At 50.3% G+C, this 21718-nt stretch overlaps 1 protein-coding gene across 6 annotated transcripts in view; it reads right to left on the reverse strand.

The window, feature by feature from the left end:
* The window catches only part of CDIP1 (cell death inducing p53 target 1), a 45506-nt gene that overhangs the window by 20362 nt on the left and 3426 nt on the right, over nt 1–21718 (reverse strand). The window contains exons 1-2 of one of the 6 annotated variants that reach the window (XM_054667974.2): nt 7658–7784; nt 2027–2062 (exon numbers count right to left, since the gene is read on the reverse strand). The gene's annotated coding sequence lies outside the window, so the exon portion shown is untranslated. Of the gene's footprint in view, nt 1–2026; nt 2063–7284; nt 7513–7572; nt 7912–21718 lie in introns of those variants that run through there. The other 5 variants (XM_024349391.3, NM_001243097.3, XM_054667975.2 and 2 more) reach the window with 5 other exon arrangements.

Raw genomic sequence — 21718 nt, forward strand, 5'->3', positions numbered from 1 at the left:
CTGCCATCTGCTTGGCCATGTATATATTTCTCTATGACTCAGACATCAGAGACCAAGCTGGAGTGCAGTGGCGTGATCTCGGCTCATTGCAACCTCCACCTCCCAGGTTCACGCAATTCTCATGCCTCAGCCTCCCAAGTAGCTGGGACTACAGGCGCCTGCCACCATACCCAGCTAGTTTTTTGTATTTTTAGTAGAGATGGGGTTTCACCGTGTTAGCCAGGATGGTCTCGATCTCCCGACCTCGTGATCTGCCTACCTCGGCCTCCCAAAGTGCTGGGATTACAGGTGTGAGGCACTGTGCCCGGCCTTTTTTTTGTATTTTTAGAGACGGGGTTTCGCCATGTTTGCCATGGTCTCAAACTCCTGACCTCAAGTGATCCTTCTGCCTCAGCCTCCCAAAGTGCTAAGATTATAGGTGTGAGTGTCTGCTCCTGGCCAGAGAACACCTTTTGGAGGTTGCAAGGCCATCAGAGATGACTGGGTCCAAGTCTAAGCTGCCATTCATTTCTGTCTTAAATGTTTACTAAGCACCCATGGAAGACAGGTGCCCTGTGAAGTGCTGGAGATGACGGTGGCGAGCAAGCAGTGGCACAGAGTGGGGAGCGGTCTCCGAGGAGAGAAGTGGCTGCCCCGGGCACCCCAGCTGCCTGGAGATGATAGAGCCAAGACAGGACCTCAGCTGTCCTGACTCTCTCCTTCCACATCACTGTCAGCCCTGTTTCTTTTCTCACACATTCTCCAGAAACGGTTTTCGAAATACACTTGAGTGGGATCTCACACTCCCAATAAAGTGCTTCACACGGTGCAGCTCACACAGTGCAGTTCCTTCACATGCGTTCCATTTACATAGATTTCATGGTACCCAGGACAAAAAGCTGAAGTGGCGGTGCCCGGTCCCCTGCTTTCCCTGGGGAGGGAAATGGGACTCAGAACGTGCTGTTTCCTCAGGCCCCACTGGGCCTCTGGCAGGGGGAGTGCCTCTGAGCTAATAGGCAATTCAAGGACTTTAGAGGACAGTTTGACTTATGAGGTCTTTGCTCTGCTAGTTGACTTTAGAACCTAACCCACTGAATGTGTACTGAAGAATTCAACACAGCATGCAAAACAGCACCCCCAACACTCAGGCAATGACGGAGCACATGCAGACCACGGTCCCTGCGTCTTGGCTCTTAGGAAGATGAGACGGCTGAAATGCAGGCATGGTGTATCATTTTATTCAACCAGTAAGTATGGACCACACACTATGCGTGAGGCATTTCCTAGGCACTGAAGATGGCAGATCAACGTCTGTCTTAATGGCAGGCAGCTTCAGTGGGGGGCTGAGGGCATAAAATACAGAAATAAAACATCGGGCCTGGCACAGAACAAAGCGTGGCATGGAAGAAGGAAGAACAAGGAAGGGGTTGCCGCAGGGCTGCAGTTGTCACCAGGGACAGCTCCACTGAGCAGGGAACACTCCGTGTTGGAGGATGGGTGAGCCGGGTCCTCTGGCCACAGCAGGATGCCCACTTTTACCCTGATAAGCCGAGAGGCTTGCAGAGAGCTTGGGAAATCATGTCGCCCCACGACTCTCCATTTTCCGCACTCACCTGCCATGCTAATCCAGTTCTCCAAAGTTCTGACATCAAGTAGTGGCTCCTAGAGCTGGGGAGCCTGAGAGCACTCGGCTACCACCTCCAGCAGGTATAGTTCCTTTTTGGCCAATTTTACTGGGGCCACAGAGAAATGCGTCATGGTGTGGCCACTCTCCCTGCAAAGCAGCTAAACACACACCACAGAACCTGAGCTTGACCATGCTGGGGACAGAAACTAAGGCCTGAGGTCAGGTGACACAAAATACCTGGGGAATCTGAGACCTGAGAAGTGCTCACTTGAGGCCTTCTCCCCTGAACAGGGCAGGACTCTCCAGGTTCAAGGATGAGGCCGTTTCACTCAGCAGAGCCATCACCATCCAAGTTCCTCTCTTTTTTAAGTGACTACCTGTTTGAAAAGACTCATCAGACCCTCCATGGAGGTCACTCACCTCATGGTCCCTGCCCTCAGGAAGCTGCAGATCCACCTGGCAAGACAAGTGACACTTGAGAAGAACTTATAAAAAATACACAGGCAAGCCCAGCAGGAGCTGTTGCCTCTGTGACAGCAGGTGCTCCAGCAGAGAAAAGGTGAGGCCTGTCATGGGCTTCACAGCCCTGCAGGGAGGTGGCCAGGGAATTCTGGGTCTAGGGCAATGGAGTCACTCATAACATGCAGAATTAGAAAGCTGTGATCAGGGCCATCTCCCAGTCAGACCCATAGCTCCTGCAGGGCAGGGTCAGACCTTGGGGCCAGTTTCTCCAGGGCACCGGGCAGCCTGTGAAACATGGGTTAGTGGGTGGATGGGCTGCAGCTTGGCTGCTGCTCTAGGCAGGAACTCTGCTCTCCAGCCAGAGGACCCTTCTGTTCACTTCACTCCCACTGCCAAACTGGATGGCTGAGAGGCGCTCCAGACCTTTCTCGTCCCCTTAAACCATGACCAGTCAGCAAGTCCTACTAACTCCATGGTTCAAAGGCCCTCAGATCCACTATCTCATCTAACAGTCAAGGGTGACAGGGAAGAGTCTGGACTTGGACCATATCCCAGATCTACCACCGGATCGTAACTCACACTCCTCCAAACTATCTCATCCCCCCACCCTTCCCAAGCCCACCCCTGTACTCTTTCCCTGGCCTCCAAACACGCCCACACCCCACTTCCCTGCAAAACTGGGCCTTCCTGAGGATTCTGCTGCCAGGGGATTCTCCCTTGTCTTATCTCCCCTCAAGAATCCTGGGACTCTCCCACTTGTATTGTTGGGCCCTGCTTGGCGCCTGGTCCATGTGTGTTGAAGAAATGAGTGCACAGGTTTGGGGTTGACCTAAGTGGACCTCCTGTGCCATTCTTTTTTGTTTGTTTTGAAACAGTCTCACTCTGTCACCCAGGCTGGAGTCCAGTGGTGTGATCTCGGCTCGCTGCAACCCCCAACTCCCGAGTTCAAGCAATTCTCCTGCCTCAGCCTCCTGAGTAGCTGGAATTACAGGCACCTGCCCCCACACCTGGTTAATTTTTGTATTTTTAGTAGAGGCGGGGTTTCACCATGTTGGCCAGGCTGGTCTCGAACTCCTGACCTCAAATGATCCACCCACCTCAGCCTCCCAAAGTGCTGGGAATACAGGCATGAGCCACCGCACCCAGCCCCTTCTGTGCCATTCTTAACCCAAAGGCCACTGCCCAGGGTGAGAACACAGCCGCAGCTGAGATAGACTCCACTGCGTCCTCAGGAAAGTACTTACGTTCACAGCCAAATATCCAGACAGGAAAAAACACCATTTCTTGAATTCCAGTCAACTCCGTGATGCAGTGATCACAATGGGGCTGGGAGAGCCCACGTCTCCCTCAGCTGCTCTTCCGCCACCCCTGCTGTTTCAGGGCCAGCCATGGGCCCTTCTCTGCCATTACTTGGCAACCATGGGCAAGTCACTTAGACACTCTGGCTGCTGCCTCAGCTGGCCAAGTCCCACTGTGCTGCTACCTCCCTGGCTGACAGGTGAGAACAACGCATGTTCATAGGGCGGTACACTGCAAAGAACCCCATTTCCTCCTGCTTCCCCAGCCTGTGAGGCCGCTGTTTGCATGGTTTGTTTTTTTGTTTTTTTTTTTGGTTTTTGTTTGTTTGATTTTTTGAGATAGAGTCTTGCTCTGTCACCCAGGCTGGAGTGCAGTGGTACAATCTCGACTCACTGCAACCTCCACCTGCCAGGTTCAACTGATTCTCCTGTCTCAGCCTCCGGAGTAGCTGGGATTACAGGCATGCACCACCACACCCGGCTAATTTTGTATTTTTAGTAGAGACGGGGTTTCTCCATGTTGGTCAGGCTGGTCTCAAATTCCCAACCTCAGGTGATCCGCCCCCGTTGGCCTCCTAAAGTGCTGGGATTACAGGCATGAGCCACAGCACCCAGCCTGCATGTTAATCAGAATTGTGACAACCAAGCTCGCTTTCTTCCTGAAGTAATATGGGTTGAAATTCTCCCTAAACCCTCCCAAGGCAGCTATCGCACTCTTCTCTACCTACTTCCACCTGTCTTGGCCTCTTTTCCTTCTTGGGGGAAAAACCCAGACACTGGGACTAGATCTGAATTCAGACTTAATTAGCATTGATTGAACAATTACATCTCAGGAAGACCCTCAGTGTTTACTGAACCCCCGTTACACCTCCTTGCAGTAAGAATCGATGGTACTGAATCACTCAATGTACAGACCAAGCCAGGTCTCACCCACAAATCAGGAGCACTGAAAAGGTGACAAGAAATGTTTTCTGGAAAAATGATCCAGTATTACCAAAAATGCATCACAACTGCTTTCAAGGAAAGAATCAGAATGCTGCTGGACCCCCTCACCCTGCACTGCAGGCTCTGTATTGGTTTTGCTTTGTCTGCCGTCAGGGACCCTTCATCTCTTCAGCACTAACAGCAGATGCAGGCCTTCCTGTGGCCTGGGTGATGCTCTTCACCTATCACAGACGCGGCCAGCAAGGCCTGTCTGTCACACAGCTTCAACGTGACAGAGAGGTCTCCACGTCTAGGCAGCCCTGGTCCCAGGACACCACCAATGTCATGGACCACTGCCTGATGACTCACAGAGTAGGAGAAGTGGTGACCGGGGCCATCAGGCCCACGGGTTCAGGAGCCACCAGACCAGTGTCTCCAAGAGTGGACAGCCCTCTGGGCATGGGGAGGTTCTGGCCCAGGCCCTAGGCGCCCCCACCTCTGCTGCACTGTATTGCAAGGTAGCCTTTACCACCTCCCACAGAGACTGTGGCTGGGAGACTCCTGACTAGGCAGAGACAGAAACAGAAACTTTTTGTGGGATCCTAGAAAGGGGCACATTTCCATTTTGAGTAATCTATTTCCAAGTCCCCTCGTGGGGGAAAGGGAACCTCCTGTCACCACTGCCAGCCTGGCTCTCTCTCTCCATCCTCCCCATGGAGCGCCAAGGTCCTCTGCAGAGCTCTCCCTGCCTGCCACCTTCTCACCAGCACTTCCTCCACCTACAGGACAGTGACATGCTATAAAATGCCACAACTTTAACTGCCATATTTCCCTGTGTCCTCTATGAGTAAAAACATGTCCTTACCCTTGGAACCATGTTCCTCAAAGTAGAGACAAATTTTCACAGGGCCTATCTTTTCTCTCCCACTCAGGCAACTGAGTAGGGTGAAGGGCTGGTGTTTGTGGCTAAGGAACAAAGTACCTGGGCCCAAGGGTCTCAAAGCCACGGCCTCTAGTCCATCAACACCATGAGCTAAATTGCACTACACACTCCAGTTCCCCTAGACCTTAGAAAACACACACTGAACTGGTAGGTTCAACCTGGACAAGCTTACAGTGTAAAGAGCCGACAGGGAGCTGCAAGCTGATGACTAGCTTCAATTATTGCCAACGTGATCTGCTGGGGCAAGCTGGCCTTCGGGACGCATTCCGTTAGCTCCTTCTCAAAACAATTTTGTTCCCTGAAGTATTACTTTACATCATACAGTCAATGTTCTGCTCTTATGGTGATTCTAGAACCACGGCTGGCTGCTCTTAAATCCTTGTAAGAACCTGGGCACGGTAGCTCCTGCCTGTAATCCCAGCACTTTGGGAGGGTGAGGCAAGAGGATCACTTGAGCCCAGGAGTTAGAGACCAGCTGGGCAAAATAATGACATGCCATCTCTACAAAAAAAAAAAAAAAAAATTAGCCGGGCATGGTGGGGCATGCCTGTAGTTCCAGGTACTCAGGAGGATCGCTGGAGACAAGGAGTTCAAGGCTGCAGTGAACGTGACGGCACCACTGCACTCCAGCCTGGGCCACAGAGCAAGACCCTGGCTCTAAATAAATAAATGAACCTTTGTAAGAGAACCTGTAAAGCTCTTCCCTGGTTCTCCCATCCTGTGGAAAACCTCCGAACTCCTTCAAATTCTCAAGGGTGAGAGACGGATTTCTAAATACCCAGGGCTTCCATTAAGGTAAAAACCATTAAGAAGATAAAAAAGTCAAACCCAATAAACAACAATTCTAAGACTCTAATTAATGACATGCATGCTTATTTGGGAGAGAAAGGCACTGATATCTGCAACTTACTTTGACACAAAAAACAAGAGGGACTGCTGGTTGGACAAATATGTGATGAAATACAATAAAGTGTTAACTCTACATTCTAGGTGGTGGTCTGTGGGTGTTCACTGTAAAATTCCTTCAACTTTTGTATGTTTCACGTTTTTCGTAACTGAATGTGTAGTGGGGGAGTCTTCTGAGACTGGCAAGTAACTGGGCATAACCTTTCCGATTAAGGGCAGAGGGCAAGGCAGAGCTGGCACGCCTCCCTCCACCCAGTTCTACCTAGATCGGCCCCAAGGGAAGCAGCAAAGAACCCAGAAGAGCAGTAACTTGCCCAGGCACCGCCCCGCCCAGCATCAGGCCCCAGAATACAGAAGAAACTGGCAGAAACACTATGGAACGTCCCTGCCCCCGGGCCCGCCACCCCCTTCAGTGGGACAGGTTCTCAGCCCCAGCTGCGCCCGGGAATGATCTGGGGAGCCTACTAAATGCAGATTCCTGGGCAGCGCGACGGAACTACAGCATCGCAACACCTGGGGTGGGCCCCAGGAATCTGCCCGTTTCCCAAGAGCCCCAGGTGGTTCTGACGCAGAGGATCTTGAGCCCACCTTTGGAGGAACTCACAGCCGCTCGCCCCACCTCACCTAACACCTGTTGAGAAGCCCCCCAAGGAACTCGCTAAGCCAAGGTCCTCGAAGGCGCGACTCCTAGCCCAAAGCTAGGCCAGGCCGTCGCCATCTCCGCCGGGGATGCGCGGCCGAGTGCCACATCCCGACTCCACACGTCGGCGAGCCGGGCGCGGGTGCAGGACACTGCTGGGCTCCGGGACGGCCAAGGTCACCCGCGGGGCTCGGCAGGGGCTGACTCGGCCACGGGGCTCCTCCTCGACCCCCTTTCCTTGAGAAAACAACTCCCACCCCTCCCCTCCCCGTCTCGCCCTGCAAGACGGAGATGGCAATTTCCACAACCTTCCCTGACGGAAAAACGTGCGGGCGAGCAGGCTGCCATTCCGGGCGCACAACCCCGCGGCACACAGCGGGGCGCCCGCCCGGGCCCCGCCACCGCAGCGGCTTCGACATCCCCAGGGCCGCGCTAGGTCTCGGCAGCGCCCTGAGGGGAGGACGGGCCCCGCCATGCCGCGCCCCAACCGCCGGCCCCGCTTTACCTCCAGAAGCCCGGTGCCCGAGGCCGGCCGAAAGAGGAGAGGGGCCCGGGTCCGGACAGGCGCCGGCAGAACAAGACCCTCAGCCCCGCGCGGCTTTGCGCGCACAACGAAACCCCCCAACCCACCGCCCGCCCCACCGCCCAGAGGCTTCTAGGACTTGTAGTCCGCCCGGTCGCCCCCCCACAGCCCGCTCTGAGAGGCTGGGGACTACGGTGCCCGGCATGCACTGCCCAGGCGCCGCGGGCGGGGGCGGGGAGGGGGCGCCCCGGTCCGAGGTCACGCCCCGACCTGAGGAGAGCTGGCGCCCAGACCCTTCACCCGGGGAGGAGGGCTCCCGCGCGAAGCCGTCTCCGAATGCGTCCAGTCGACTCACCGTCCCCGCAGCCCTGGGGCAGCGGCCGGAACAGCAGGACTGAACGCCTCGGCAGCTGGCAGTCGCACTTCTGTCACAAGGAGGCGGGTAGACTTTGGACCAGGGCCGAGGCCCGGGACGTCACGGTGGGGGGTGGGGTCTCGGGAGGCACGTGATGCGCCGTGATGACGTCAGTGGGAGCGGAGGCGATTTGGCCTGGAGCTGGGGCTGAGCACGTGGGATGGTCGGGGCCTGTTTGCCCAATGTACACGAGGCTGGAGAATAGGGAAAGAACCGTCCCTGTGAGCGCCTCCTCTTCACTCATGCCAGCAACAGGGCAGGGCATCTTCCTCCAGGGCTGCATTTTTTCTTTTATGCGACTAATATTTATTGAGTTTGGGAGGTGCATTACATAAAACCTTGAACCACACGGTCAGTGTCCCTGCGCTCGGAACTGCCTTTGCAAAAATTACAACAGAAAATTATGACAGTGAAAGAGAGCTGACCTAACCCACTCCATCTTGCTTCTAACCTCCAGGTTGTCCTTGTTCATTCCTAGGCATAGGCAGAACTAACTTTGGGAGCAACTTAGTTTATAGTTTAATATTGAAACAAAGATAGTTAACAGCCCTTTCCCAAAACAAACCCCCTTCTTGCCTGAGAACCAGGCTTCCTTTGTAAGACTAACACGTTAGCTACAAGATTAGGAATTACAGTTTAGGGCCCAGCTTAGTGGCTAACGCCTGTAATCCCAGCACTTTGGAAGGCTGACGCAGGTGGATCACTTGAGGTCAGGAGTTTGAGACCAGCCTGGCCAACATGGTGAAACCCTGTCTCTATTTAAAAATACAAAAATTAGCCGGGTATGGCACGCACCTGTAATCCCAACTACTAGGGAGGCTGAAGCCCAAGAATTGCTTGAACCCGGGAGATGGAGGTTGCAGTGAGCTGAGATTATGCCTCTGCACTCCAGCCTGAGCGAGAGACTGAGACTCCATCTCAAAAAAGAAAGAAAGAAAGAAAGAAATTACGGTTTAGGAGTCATGCACCCAGAGGCCACAAGATTCTAAACCTCCCCAGTTGATCCTAGGTATTCACTATTGTAAAACCTAAGATTGGTACTCTTAGGTGTTTTTCTGACCCTGCAGTCTGATGCACCAGCCAAGGCCACCTAGAGCTGTAATCTGACTCAACCAGTTCTTGCATCCTTCAACACCCTGTGATTTCATCTCCCACCCCACCAATCAGCACTCCCTACTCCTTGGCAGCTTATCTACCAAATTACCCTTTAAAAACTCTAGGCTCTGAATTTTCAAGGAGACTGATTTGAGTAATGAAACTTTTTTAGTCTCCCATTCAGCCAGCTCTGTGTGGATTAAACTCTTTCTCTATTACAGTTCCCCTGTCTTGATACATTGGCTCTATCTGGGCAGCCAGGAAGAAGAACCCACTGGGTGGCTACTTGCTCAGGTACTTCCTTTGTTACAGACAGTATACAAGGAAACCACAAAATGCCCAGGACTGTGAAGGAGAGGAAGGGATGCCCTAACAGAGTTACGGGGTGGTGCCACTAGACAGGTTGGTTAGAAAAGGCCTCTCAGAGGAGGTGATGCTGAGGCAGGGGCATGAAATTGAAAAGACATTCTATTCTGGAAGGGCATTCCAGAGGGAGGGATTGCCTTGGGTGAGAGAGTCAGCAAGGTGAGGATGTCAGTGGGGCAGGCTGGATCCAAGTCATGTTGAGATTTGTAGGTCATTTTAAGAACTCTGGCCAGGCGTGGTGGCTCATGCCTGTAACCCCAGCACTTTGGGAGGCCGAGGCAGGCAGATCACTTGAGGTCAGGAGTTTGAGACCAGCCTGGCCAACACATTGAAACCCCGTCTCTACTAAAAATACAAAAATTAGCCCGGCATACATGCCTGTAATCCCAGCTATTCGGGAGGCTGAGGCAGGAGAATTGCTTGAACCTAGGAGGCAGAGGTTGCAGTGAGCCAAGATCACACCACTGCTCTCCAGCCTGGGAGACAGAGCAAAACTCTCTCAAAATAAAATAAAACTCTGGATTCTTCTTTGTTTTTTGAGATAGGATCTTGATCTGGCACCCAGGCTGGAGTACAGTGGCATGATCATAGCTCACTGTGACAACTCCTAGGCTCAAGCAGTCCTCCTGCCTCAGCCTCCCAAGTAGCTGGGACTACAGGCATAAGCCACCATACCTGTCTGGAGTTTGGATTTTTTTTTTTTTTTTTTAGATGGAGTCTCGCTCTGTCACCAGGCTGGAGTGCAGTGGCTCGATCTCGGCTCACTGCAACCTCCGTCTCCCAGTTTCAAGCAATTCTCCTGCCTCAGCCTCCTGAGGAGCTAGGACTATAGGTACCTGCTACCACGCCTGGCTAATTTTTGTATTTTTAGTAGAGACTGAGTTTCACTATGTTGGTCAGGCTGGTCTCGATCTCCTCACCTCGTGATCCGCCCGCCTCGGCCTCCCAAAGTGCTGGGATTACAGGCGTGAGCCACCGCGCCCAGCCTGGATTTTATTTCAAGTGGAATTTAAAGCCCTTGAAGAGTTTTAAGCAGTAGAGTTACAGTCAATCTTCATTATTTACGGATTTTGTGTTTGCAGATTTGCCTACTCACTAACATTTATTTCTAATCCCAAAATCAATACTTGTGGTGCTTTCTCATTCATTCATGGACATAACGATCCTGCACATTCTCCACTGAGGTCAAATAAGGCAACACTGGGCTGTCATGGTGGCACTCGCCTTCTATCCCAGCCACTCGGGAGGCTGAGGTGGGAGGATCCCTTCAGCCCAGCAGGTCGAGGCTGCTGTGAGCTGGGATTGTGCCACTGCACTCCAGCCTGGGCAACAGAGTGAGACCCTGTCTCTAAAAATAATAGGGCAGCGCTGCCTACAAGTCTCCTTTTTGGTCTATTTAGTGTCATCTTTTTCTCATTTTTACGCTTTTTATTGGTGATTCTGGTGTTTAAAATGGCCCTTAGTGTTGTGCAGAAGTGCTGTCTAGCATTCCTAAGTGCAAGAAGGTGGTGATTTGCCTTATAGAGAAAACAGCTGTGCTCAGTTAGCTTGGTGCAGGCAATTGAGTTCAATTGCACTGAATCAACAGTGTATATTAACTAAGTTGCCTTTAAACAGAAACACCCATAAACAAGGTTATTGATTGGTTGACAAAAATGTTGTGTCCACAGGCTCACAGGAACCTAGGTTGTTCCCCCAGAAGCAGTGGTTCAGTGTTTGCTTTATTCAGTGTTTGTGGCCACTTATATGATTCGATTGACATTTCACAGGATCATCTGACTACGGTGTGGAGAATGGTTTAGACCAAGAGAGGCAAATAGAAGGCTGGGCGACCAGCACATATGTAATCCAGAAATTTCCAGTCTGGTCCCTGTGGCTCACACCTGTAATACCAACATTTAGGGAGATTGAGTTCAAGAGTTTGAGACTAGCCTGAGCAACATAGTGAGTCTCCCATCTCTACAAAAAAAATTTATAAAATTAAAAAATTAGCCAGCTGTGGTGGCTCATGCCCATAGTCCCACCTACTCGGGAGGCTGAGGCAGGAGGATCACTTGAGCCCAGGAGTTTGAGACTGCATTGAGCAAGAATTGCGCCATTGCAGTCCAGCTTGAGCAACAGAGTTAGACTCAGTCTCTAAAAAAAAAATAAATAAAAATTTGAAAATAAAAATTTCCCAGTAACGACATTAAAAGTATAAAAAGACACAGGTGAAATTAATTTTAATAATACATTTAACTCAATATATGCAAAATATTGTTTCAGTAATCAACATAAAAAATTATCAGCCAGGCGCAGTGGCTCATGCCTGTAATCCCAGCACTTTGGGAGGCCAAGGTGGGCAGATCACCTGAGGTCAGGAGTTCAAGACCAGCCTGGCCAATATAGTGAAACCCCATCTCTACTAAAAATACAAAAAATTAGCTTGACGTGGTGGCAGGCGCCTGTAATCCCAGCTACTCGGGAGGCTGAGACAGGAGAATAGCTTCAACTGGGAGGCGGAGGTTGCAGTGAGGCAAGATCACACCATTGCACTCCAGCCTGGGCGACAAGCAAAACTTTGTCTCAAAAAAAAAAATTATCAATGATATATTTTACTCTTTTTTCACACTGTTTTTGAAATGCAGTGTGTACTTTATATTTACAGGACATCTCAATTTGGAGCAGTCACATTTCAGGGGCTCAGTAGCCACATATGGCTTGTATTGGACAGCACAGATCTAGAATATTTATTCATTTACTCATTTGACCAAGCAAGGTCCTGTTCTAGGCCTGGAAATACACAAAATGGAATAAAGCCCAATCTCTGTCCTCAAAGCGCACACAGTCCAGCACGGGAGACTAATATAATAGCTTATGTTCAAGATGTCAAAACAGAGTGCTTTGAGAGTTCAGGAGAGGGAGTGCCCGAACAAGGAAGGCTTCAGAGAGGAGGACGTTTAAGTTGGGGCTTGAAGGATGTGTAGGATTCCCCAGGTGAAAGAAGTGGGGTAGGGTACTCCAAGTAGTTAGAGCTGCTAATGCAAAGTTGCAGAGAAATGAAACGCAGAGTGTGTGGGGAAATGCAAGCAGTTCTGTATGGTTGGGTGGTAGGATATGAAAGAGGAGGGCAGAGGGTGAGGAAAGATGAGGGCCTTATAGACTAATCTGTGGAATTTAGACTGTATCCTATTGGGTAGGTAGTGGGTGAGGTAATGTTGAGAATTTTGGGCTGAGTACTATGACTGGATTCTTGTTTTATTTTAATTAATTAATTTATTTATATTAAAATAGAAACAGGGTCTCACTAGGTTGCCAGGCTGGTCTTGAACTCGTAGGCTCAAGTGATCCTCTCACCTTGGCCACCCAAAGTGCTGGGATTACAGGCATGAGTCACCATACCTAGCCATGATCCGTATTTTATTTATTTATCTTTGTTTTTATTTTTATTTAAATTTTATTTTATTTTGGGACAGAGATTGCAGTGGCGCAATCTTGGCTCCCTGCAGCCTCTGCCTCTTGGCAAGCGATTCTTCTGCCTCAGCCATCCAAGTAGCTGGAATTACAGGCACATACCATCACCACTGGCTAATTTTTGTATTTTTAGTAGAGACAGGGTTTCACCATGTTGGCCAGGCTGGTCTCAAACTCCTGACTTCAAGTGATCCTCCCACCTAGGCCTCCCAAAGTGCTGAGATTACAGGTGTGAGCCACCGCACCCCGCCAGGATTCATGTTTTAGACAAATCATTCTGACAGTGTGGAGGGGGTGCAAATTTGAGGCAGGAGGACCCACTGGGAAGGGAGGGGGCTCTAGGATGGATCCAGAGGAAGGACCTGTGGAAACTAAGGAGAGGGTCATAGAGGGGGTAGGGCCTAGGGTAGGCAAAGGGTTGGTCCCAAGTGTCCCATGCAGTAAAAGTCAAGTAGAACAGTCAACGTGAACATTACCATGCTATGTACTGGGTGAAAACTTGCTGATCTCTGGAGCCCACTGAGTAGCGGAGGGTTTGAGAGCCAGTGAGAACCAGAAATGTGGTGAGCTGGAACTGGGTTCAAGTCTTAGGACACACCACTTCACGGCCCTCTCCAAAATATTTCATTTTTCTGGCTGGACGCAATGGCTCACTCATGTAATCCAAGAACTTTGGGAGGCCAAGGCAGGCAGATCACTTGAGCACAGGAATTTGAGACCAACCTGGGCAACATGGCAAAACCCCGTATCTACAAAAAATACAAAAATATTAGCTGGGTGTGGCGCACGTGCCTGTGGTCCCAGCTACTCCAGAGACTGAGGTGGGAAGATCGCTTAAGACCGGGAGGCTGGAGTTGCAGTGAGCCTGGTGATCACGCCGCTGCACTCCAGCCTGGGTGACAGAGCCTGACCCTGTCTGAAAAATAGGTATATTTAATTTTTCTAACTACCAAATGAGGGTAAACCTAATAGCAATTTCATGGGGCTGTTGCGAGGATGGGATGGCTTAATGCATTTAGGTCACTGCTCATAGTGCCTGGCACACAGCCAGCCCTCAGACCAATGGCAGCTGGTATTATTTGTTAGCCTCTGAGTGCTCTGGGCCTCAGCTCCCTCACCTCCAAAAATGAAATTGTCATCTCCCACTTGCTGTTGACGGGAACTGGGGACTAGATGAGACGATTGAAGTGTATATGCAAACGTAAAGGCGGTATTCCTCGAAAGATTGAAATAGAGCCACTCTGTGACCCAGCAGTCCCACTCCTAGGATTGCACCCGAGATAAAACACACAGCCGCATAAAAACCTATAGTACACGAATATGCATAGCAGGTATTCATATCATAGCATGGATGTTTATATTCATAATAGCCAAAAAGTCAAAACAACTAACAGGTTCTCCATGACCAGACATTAGTTGGGTGCTCCTCTCTAATGACCAGACATTAGTTGGGTGCTCTTCTGAATCCTCTCCCCAGCCAGACCTCAATTTTTGGACTTCTGTATCTGTCTTTGCGTCACTCAGTTGTTTGTTTAGGGACAGGGTCTGTTCTGTCACCCAGGCTGGAGTGCAGTGGCGCGATGATAGCTCACTGCAGCCTCAAGCTCCTGAGCTCAAGTGATCCTCCTGTCTCAGCCTCCCAAGTAGCTGGGACTACAGGTGCATGCAACCACAACCAGCTATATATATTTTTTAATTTGCTTGTTGCCCAAGCTGGTGTCAACTTCCTGAGCTCAAGCGGTCCTTGTGGCCTGGCCTCCCAAAGTGCTGGGATTACAGGCGTGAGCCGCTGCACCTAGCCAAGCCGGGTTTCAGCAAGAATTCTGTTAAATTGATTTAGCCAGAATCGCCCCTGCATATCTGACCAAATTTCACAACCCCCATCATCCTCCAGGTGATATTTGATCACCCTGACCTGCCTTCAGCAAGGCTCTTGTTAGACTCAATTTAGCAAAGAATTACCCTCCTCTCCTAGTAACTTTCCATCCACCAACAGCACCCACCTCCCACTCCTTGGCTATCAATCTCTATTTTCCCTTGTTGTATTCGGAGTTCAGCCTATTTCTGTACTGAGGTCTCTTTTCCCCTATTGCAGTAGTCCTGAATAAAATCTGTTTTTACAGCTTTAATTACTGTCCAGCTCTGGTTTTCTTTTTCTCTTTTTCTTTCATTTTTTTGAGACAGAATCTCGCTCTGTTGCCCAGGCTGGAGTGCAATGGCGCGATCTCAGCTCACCACAACTTCCGCCTCCCAGGTTCAAGTGATTCTCCCGCCTCAGCCTCCCGAGTAGCTGGGACTACAGGTGCACACCACCATGCCCGGCTAATTTTTGTATTTTTAGTAGAGATGGGGTTTCACGATGTTGGCCAGGCTGATCTCGAACTCCTGACCTCATGATCCGCCCACCCTGGCCTCCCAAAGTGCTGGGATTACAGGAATGAGCCACCATGCCTAGCCTCTTTCCTTCTTTCTTTTTTTTTTTTTTGAGACGGAGTCTGGCTCTGTCGCCCAGGCTGGAGTGCAGTGGCGTAATCTCGGCTCACTGCAAGCTCCACCTCCCAGGTTCACGCCATTCTCCTGCCTCAGCCTCCCGAGTAGCTGGGACTACAGGCGCCCGCTACCGCGCCCAGCTAATTTTTTGTGTTTTTAGTAGAGATGGGGTTTCACCGTGTTAGCCAGGATGGTCTTGATCTCCTGACCTCGTGATCTGCCTGCCTCGGCCTCCCAGAGTGCTGGGATTACAGGCGGGAGCCACCGCGCCCGGACTTTTTTTTTTTTTTTTAAGACATGGGGTCTCACTGTGTTGCACAGGCTGGAGTGCAGTGGCGGCAATCATGGCTCACTGCAGCCTCGACCTTCCAAGCTCAAGCGATCCTCCTGCCTCAGCCTCCTGAGGAGCTAGGACTACAGGCATGTGCCATTATGCCCAGCTATTTATTTGTTATTTTTGTAGAGACAGGGTCTCACCGCGTTGCCCAGGCTGGCCTCAAACTCCTGGGCTCAAGCAGTCCTCCCATCTTAGTTAGCCTCCTAAAGTGCTGAGATTACAGGCATAAGCCACCACACCCAACAGCTCTGGTTTTCTTTGACACAACCAAATGTTCATCAACTGATGAATGGATAAACAACGTGTGATCTCCATATAATGGAATATTATTCATTTCATAAAAAGGAATGAAGCACTGATCCATGCTACAACATGGATGAACCTTGAGAACACTCTGAGTGAAAGAAGCCATCCATTTCTCTCTTTTTTTGTCTTTTTTCCTTTTTGTGGAGAATAGGGTCTCGATATATTGCCCTGGCAGGTCTGTAACTCCTGGGCTCAAGCTGTCCTCCTGCCGCTGCCTTCCTAAGAGATGGGATTATAGGCATGAGCCACCGCCCCTGGTGAAAGAAGCCCTTCCTAAGTGAAAGAAGCCAGTCACAGAAGACCACTTATTGTTTTTCTCTTTTGAGACAGCGTCTCGCTCTGTCGCCCAGGCTGGAGTGCAGTGGTGTGATCTTGGCTCACTGGAACCTCGACATCCCAGGTTCAAGCGATTTTCCTGCCTTAGCTTCCCAAGTAGCTGGAATTACAGGTGTGCCCGCCACCACACCCAGCTAATTTTTGTATTTATGGTAGAGATGGGGTTTCACCTTGTTGGCTAGGCTGATCTCGAACTCCTGACCTCAAGTAATCCACCCACCTTGGCCTCCCAAAGTGCTGGGATTACAGATGTGAGCCACTGCGCACGGCCCACTTATTGTGTGATTCAGTTTACATTAAATGTCCAGAATAGGCAAACCCATAGAGACAGAAAGTCAGAAAATAGATTAGTGGTTACCTAGGGTGGGCGGAGTTCAGGCGAAATGGGAGGTGAGTGCTAATGGGTACAGGTTTTCTCCTCTCCTCTCCTCTTTCCTTCCTTTCTTTCTTTCTCTTTCTTTCTTTCTTTCTTTCTTTCTTTCTTTCTTTCTCCTTCCTTGCTTCCTTCCTTCCTCCCTCCCTCTCTCTCTCTCTCACTCTCTCTTTCCCTCCCTCCCTCCCTTCCTTCCTTCCTTGAGATAGGGTCTCCCAGTATTGCCCAGGTTAGTCCAAACTCCTGAGCTCAAGCCGTCTTCAGTCCTCCTTCCTCAGCTTCCTGGGTAGCTGAGATTACAGGGGTGAGCCACTGCGCCCGGCTGAGTTTTCTTTTTAGGGTAATGAAATGTTCTAAAATTGATTGTCATGGTGTTTGCAACCATCTGCAAATATACTAAAAGCCATTGAATTATACATGGATGGATTGTATGTTAGATGAATTATATCTTAATAAAGCTGTTATCAGAAAAGGAGGGGCAGGGCTACACAAAAAGCAGCTCCGGGAGAATTCGGACATGTGATGAAATAACAAAGTAAACGCGGGCCCGGAGACAGGACGATGTTCCTCATGTTCCTGCCTCACTCGCTGTCAGATCAGGAGCCCACGGCTGTCCTGAATGGCATTATTTTCAGGCTTGCAGAGGAGCTGCTTGTGTCACCTTTTCCTGGGCAACGTTCACTTTCTGCAGAACGCAGCTCCTCCTCCCTGGCACCCGAGGCGCGCCTCTGAGACTCACATCGGTACTGCAAAGCCACCACCTCTTATTTTTAGTCCAGATTTCACCATAATTGGGGCAGCAGGAGTGCTGTAGGCCCGGGACATCTTCAGTGACAGGTGTCTTTCCACCTCGTGGCACCTGCTACCAGAAGACCATTCTCCCACCAGTGGAGGAACACCTGCTGACCTTCAGCAGAGCCAGCCCATGGGGCTCCCAAGAACTTCTGTGCCTAAAAGTATGAAAAGCAGGAGCTCAGCTGGGCGTGGTGGCTCATTCCTGTAATCCCAGCCCTCTGGGAGGCCGAGGCAGGCGGATCACCTGAGGTCAGGAGTTTGAGACCAGCCTGGCCAACATGGTGAAACCCCATCACTACTAAAGATACAAAAATTAGTCAGGCGTGGTGGTGCGTGCCTATAATCCCAGCTACTCGGGAGGCTGAGGCAGGAGAATCGCTTGAACCTGGGAGGCGGAGGTTGCAGTGAGCCAAGGTTGCAATGTCACGCCATTGCACTCCAGTCTGGGTGACAAAGTGAGACTCTCAAAAAAAAAAAAAAGAAAAGCGGGAGCTCTTCCACTTTCTCTATAACCAGTGCCATCTGCTGGCAACACAGTGGCACTGGGGATGTGGTGGAGTCCCTTCCTTGCCTTTCCTTTCCTGTCTTGCATTTTGCATTACAGAGACCCAGGGGTAATGTTTATCTCTCTTAGTTTAGTTCTTTTAGGCCAGAGTTAAAATAAGACCCGAGTCTTATATGGAGACCCTATTTTAAAAAGTGCATATGAGTGTTAAGGTTGAAGAATTTTCACAAACCTCACTCACTATTGCAACCAGCACCACATCAAAACAGAACACCAGGCCGGGCGCAGTGGCTTATGCTTGTAATCCCAGCACTTTGGGAGGCCGAGGTGGGCGGATCACAAGGTCAGGAGATCAAGACCATCCAGGCTAACACGGTGAAACCCCGTCTCTACTAAAAATAGAAAAATTAGCCGGGCGTGGTGGCGGGCGCCTGTAGTCCCAGCTGCTCGGGAGGCTGAGGCAGGAGAATGGCGTGAACCTGGGAGTCGGAGCTCGCAGTGAGCCAAGATCGCGCCACTGCACTCCAGCCTGGGCGACAGAGCAAGACTCTGTCTAAAAAAAAAAAAAAAACCAACCAGAATACCAGCTGGGCACAGTGGCTCACACCTGTAATCCTGTAATCTCAGCACGTTGGGAGGCCGAGGCAGGTGGATCATCTGAGGTTAGGAATTCAAAACCAGCCTGGCCAACATAGGGAAACCCCATCTCTACTACAAATACAAAAATTAGCCAGGCAGGGTTGCGGGCGCCTGCAATCCCAACTACTTGGGAGGCTGAGGCAGGAGAATCGCTTGAATCTGGGAGGCAGAGGTTGCAGTGAGCCAAGACCTGGGCAACACAGGGAGACCCTGTCTCAAAAAAATAAAACAAAATAAAATAAAAAGGAGCCTGGCATCTCCCCACTCTCTTGCTCTTCTCTCACCATGCAACATGCCGGCTCCCCTTCGCCTTCCACAATTTGAAGCTTCCTGAGGCGTCACCAGGAGCAGATGTTGGCGCTGTGCTTTGTGTACAGCCTGCAGAACCGTGAGCCAAAACCTCTTTTCTTTATCAATTACCCAGTCTCAGGTATTCTTTTATAGCAATGCAAATGAACTCATGTACTCACTTTGCCTGTTTCTGTATCTTCCGTTATTGAGCTGGTTAGAGCACACAGTGGGTAATTTTTTTTTTTTTTTTTTTGAGACAGTTTCACTCTTGTTGCCCCCAGTGGAGTGCAATGGCATGATCTCAGCTCACTGCAACCTTCGCCTCTCGGGTTCGAGCGATTCTCCTGCCTCAGCCTCCCAAGTAGCTAGGATTACAGGCACCCGCCACCATGCCCAGCTAATTTTTATAATTTTAGTAGAGACAGGGTTTCATCATGTTGGACAGGTTGGTCTCTAAGTAGTGACCTCACGTGATCCGCCCATCTCAGCCTCCCACAGTGCTGAGATTACAGTAATTTTTGTAATACAAAACCCCAGAGCATTTTGAATGCAGTTCTGCACATCAGAGCAAAGACTGACTGGTCCGAGGAGGTACCTCTCTCCTCCCATGTTCTCTACTTCCTCCTTGGCCCCCTCTCCAGCATCAAGCTAATGCATTGTTGCCTTGAAAGCCTCAAACAAAATCATGTACTCATTTTGGGAGATGCAGCTAACGTCAGTGAGCACTTTGTGCTGGGTACCATGCCACTCTCCTTACCTCCCTTCATCTCAACAAGGAACCTGCAAATGTTTACCTCCAGCTCCTAAACCTACATGGAGGGTTTAAGGCACAGGCTCAGGGCCACACAACCCATGCCCAGCAGAGCCCAGGTCTTGTGGTTCTAGCCTCATGGTGCTGCTCACTGCCCAAGCTGCTCTCCTGGCATGGGTGTGAGTCAGCACACAGTGAGGTGAGAGAAGAAGCTGTTATATTCAGGCCAGATTTTTTTTGCAAAAATCTTTCTTTACACGCAGCAAGAACTGGGAAGGAGCCCACTGGAGCTGAGCCAGCAAAACCCAAATGGAATCCACGTTGTTGGCCTCTTAATTTGTTTGAATCGTTGCAGATTCCCAGAACTTTGATACAGAAAAGTGCTCAGGGTCCGGCGCGGTGGCTCACGCCTATAATCCCAGGACTTTGGGAGGCTGAGGCCAGAGGACCGCTTGAGGCCAGGAGTTTGAGGCCAGCCTGGCCAACATGGTGAGACCCATCTCCGCAATAATAAAAATAAAAATAATCAGCCAGGAGAGGTGATGCACACCTATAGTTTTAGCTACTCGGAGGGTGAGGCAGAAGGATTGCTGGAACCCAGGTGTTTGAGGCTGCGTGAGCTGCGATGGCACCACTGCACTCCAGCCTGGGTGACAGTGAGACCCTATCTCAAAAAAAAGAAGTGCCCATATTAGAAGCGAACGGCTTGATGAATTTTCCCAAACTGGCCACACCAGCGTGCCCACTCCCCTACAGCTCAGCTTCATGCTTCCTTCCAAGCATGAGGTCACCCAAGGGTAACCACTCGCCTCACCTCCAACACCTAAGATTTGTTTACTCCATTTCGGGACTTTTGTTTGTTTGTTTTTGAGACGGAGTCTTGCTCTGTCGCCCAGGCTGGAGTGCAGTGGCTTGATCTTGGCTCACTGCACGCTCCGCCTCCCAGGTTCACGCCATTCTCTTGCCTCAGCCTCCCCAGTAGCTGGGACTACAGGCACCCACCACCATACCTGGCTGATTTTTTGTATTTTTTTAGTAAAGATGGGGTTTCACCGTGTTAGCCAGGATGGTCTCCATCTCCTGACCTCGTGATCTGCCCACCTCGGCCTCCCAAAGTGCTCAGATTATAGGCTTGAGCCACCGCGCCTGGCCATTTGTTTCTTTTTAAATTCTGGGATACATGTGCTGAATGTGCAGGTTTGTTACGTAGGTGTACATGTGCCATGGTGGTTTGCTGCACCTATCAACGCATCATCTAGGTTTTAAGCCCTGCATGCATTTGGTATTTGTCCTGATGCTATCCCTCCCCTTGCTTCCCCGACCCCACGACAGGCCCCGGTGTGTGACATTCCCCTCCCTGTGTCCATGTGTTCTCATTGTTCACCTTCCACTTATGAGTGAGAATATGCGGTGTTTGGTTTTCTTTTCCTGTGTTAGTTTGCTGAGGATGATAGTTTCCAGCTTCATCCACGTCCTTGCAAAGGACATGAACTCATCCTTTTTTATGGCTGCAGTTTGGGGACTTTTTATAGCAATGGTTTCATACAGCATGAACCCTTTTATATATGTAATTCCGCTCAATTTTATATCAGTGAAAGTTGGCCGGGTGCGGTGGCTCACGCCTGTAATCCCAGCACTTTGGGAGGCCAAGGCAGGCAGATCACCTGAGGTCAGGAGCTCGAGACCAGCCTGGGCAACGTGGTGAAACCCCATCTCTACTAAAAATACAAAAATTAGCCTGGCATGGTAGCATGTGCCTGTCATGCCAGCTACTTGGGAGGCTGAGGCAGGAGAATCGCTTGAACCCAGGAGGTGGAGGTTGCAGTGAGCCGAGATCGCGCCATTGCACTCCAGCCTGGGCGACAGTGTTAGACTCTGTCTCAAAAAAAAAAAAAAAAAAAGAAACGAAAAGAAAAGAAATTCATCCCACTATTACATGTAGTTGTCTTTGTTCATTCTCACTGCTGTGTTATAGTCTACTGTTTGAATATGCGATAGTTGGATGGGAATTTTTAGCTACTATGAGTAGTGCTGTCACAAACATCCTTGTGCATGGTGTATGTCAATTCCTGGTGGGTTCCGGTCGAGGGCTGGACTGGCTGGGTCATAGTGTGTGCAATTTTTCAGCATTGCAGACCCTGCCAAACAGTTTTCCTAAGTCTGCTAATTTCTGCTCTGTCAGAGCAGATGAGAGATCTGTTGTTCATATGCTTGCCAATGCTTGGTGTTGCCAGATCTTCACATTTAAATGCTAAATTATTCTA

Source organism: Pan troglodytes, chromosome 18 (genome assembly GCF_028858775.2).
Source record: "Pan troglodytes isolate AG18354 chromosome 18, NHGRI_mPanTro3-v2.0_pri, whole genome shotgun sequence".
Classification (NCBI taxonomy): domain Eukaryota; kingdom Metazoa; phylum Chordata; class Mammalia; order Primates; family Hominidae; genus Pan; species Pan troglodytes.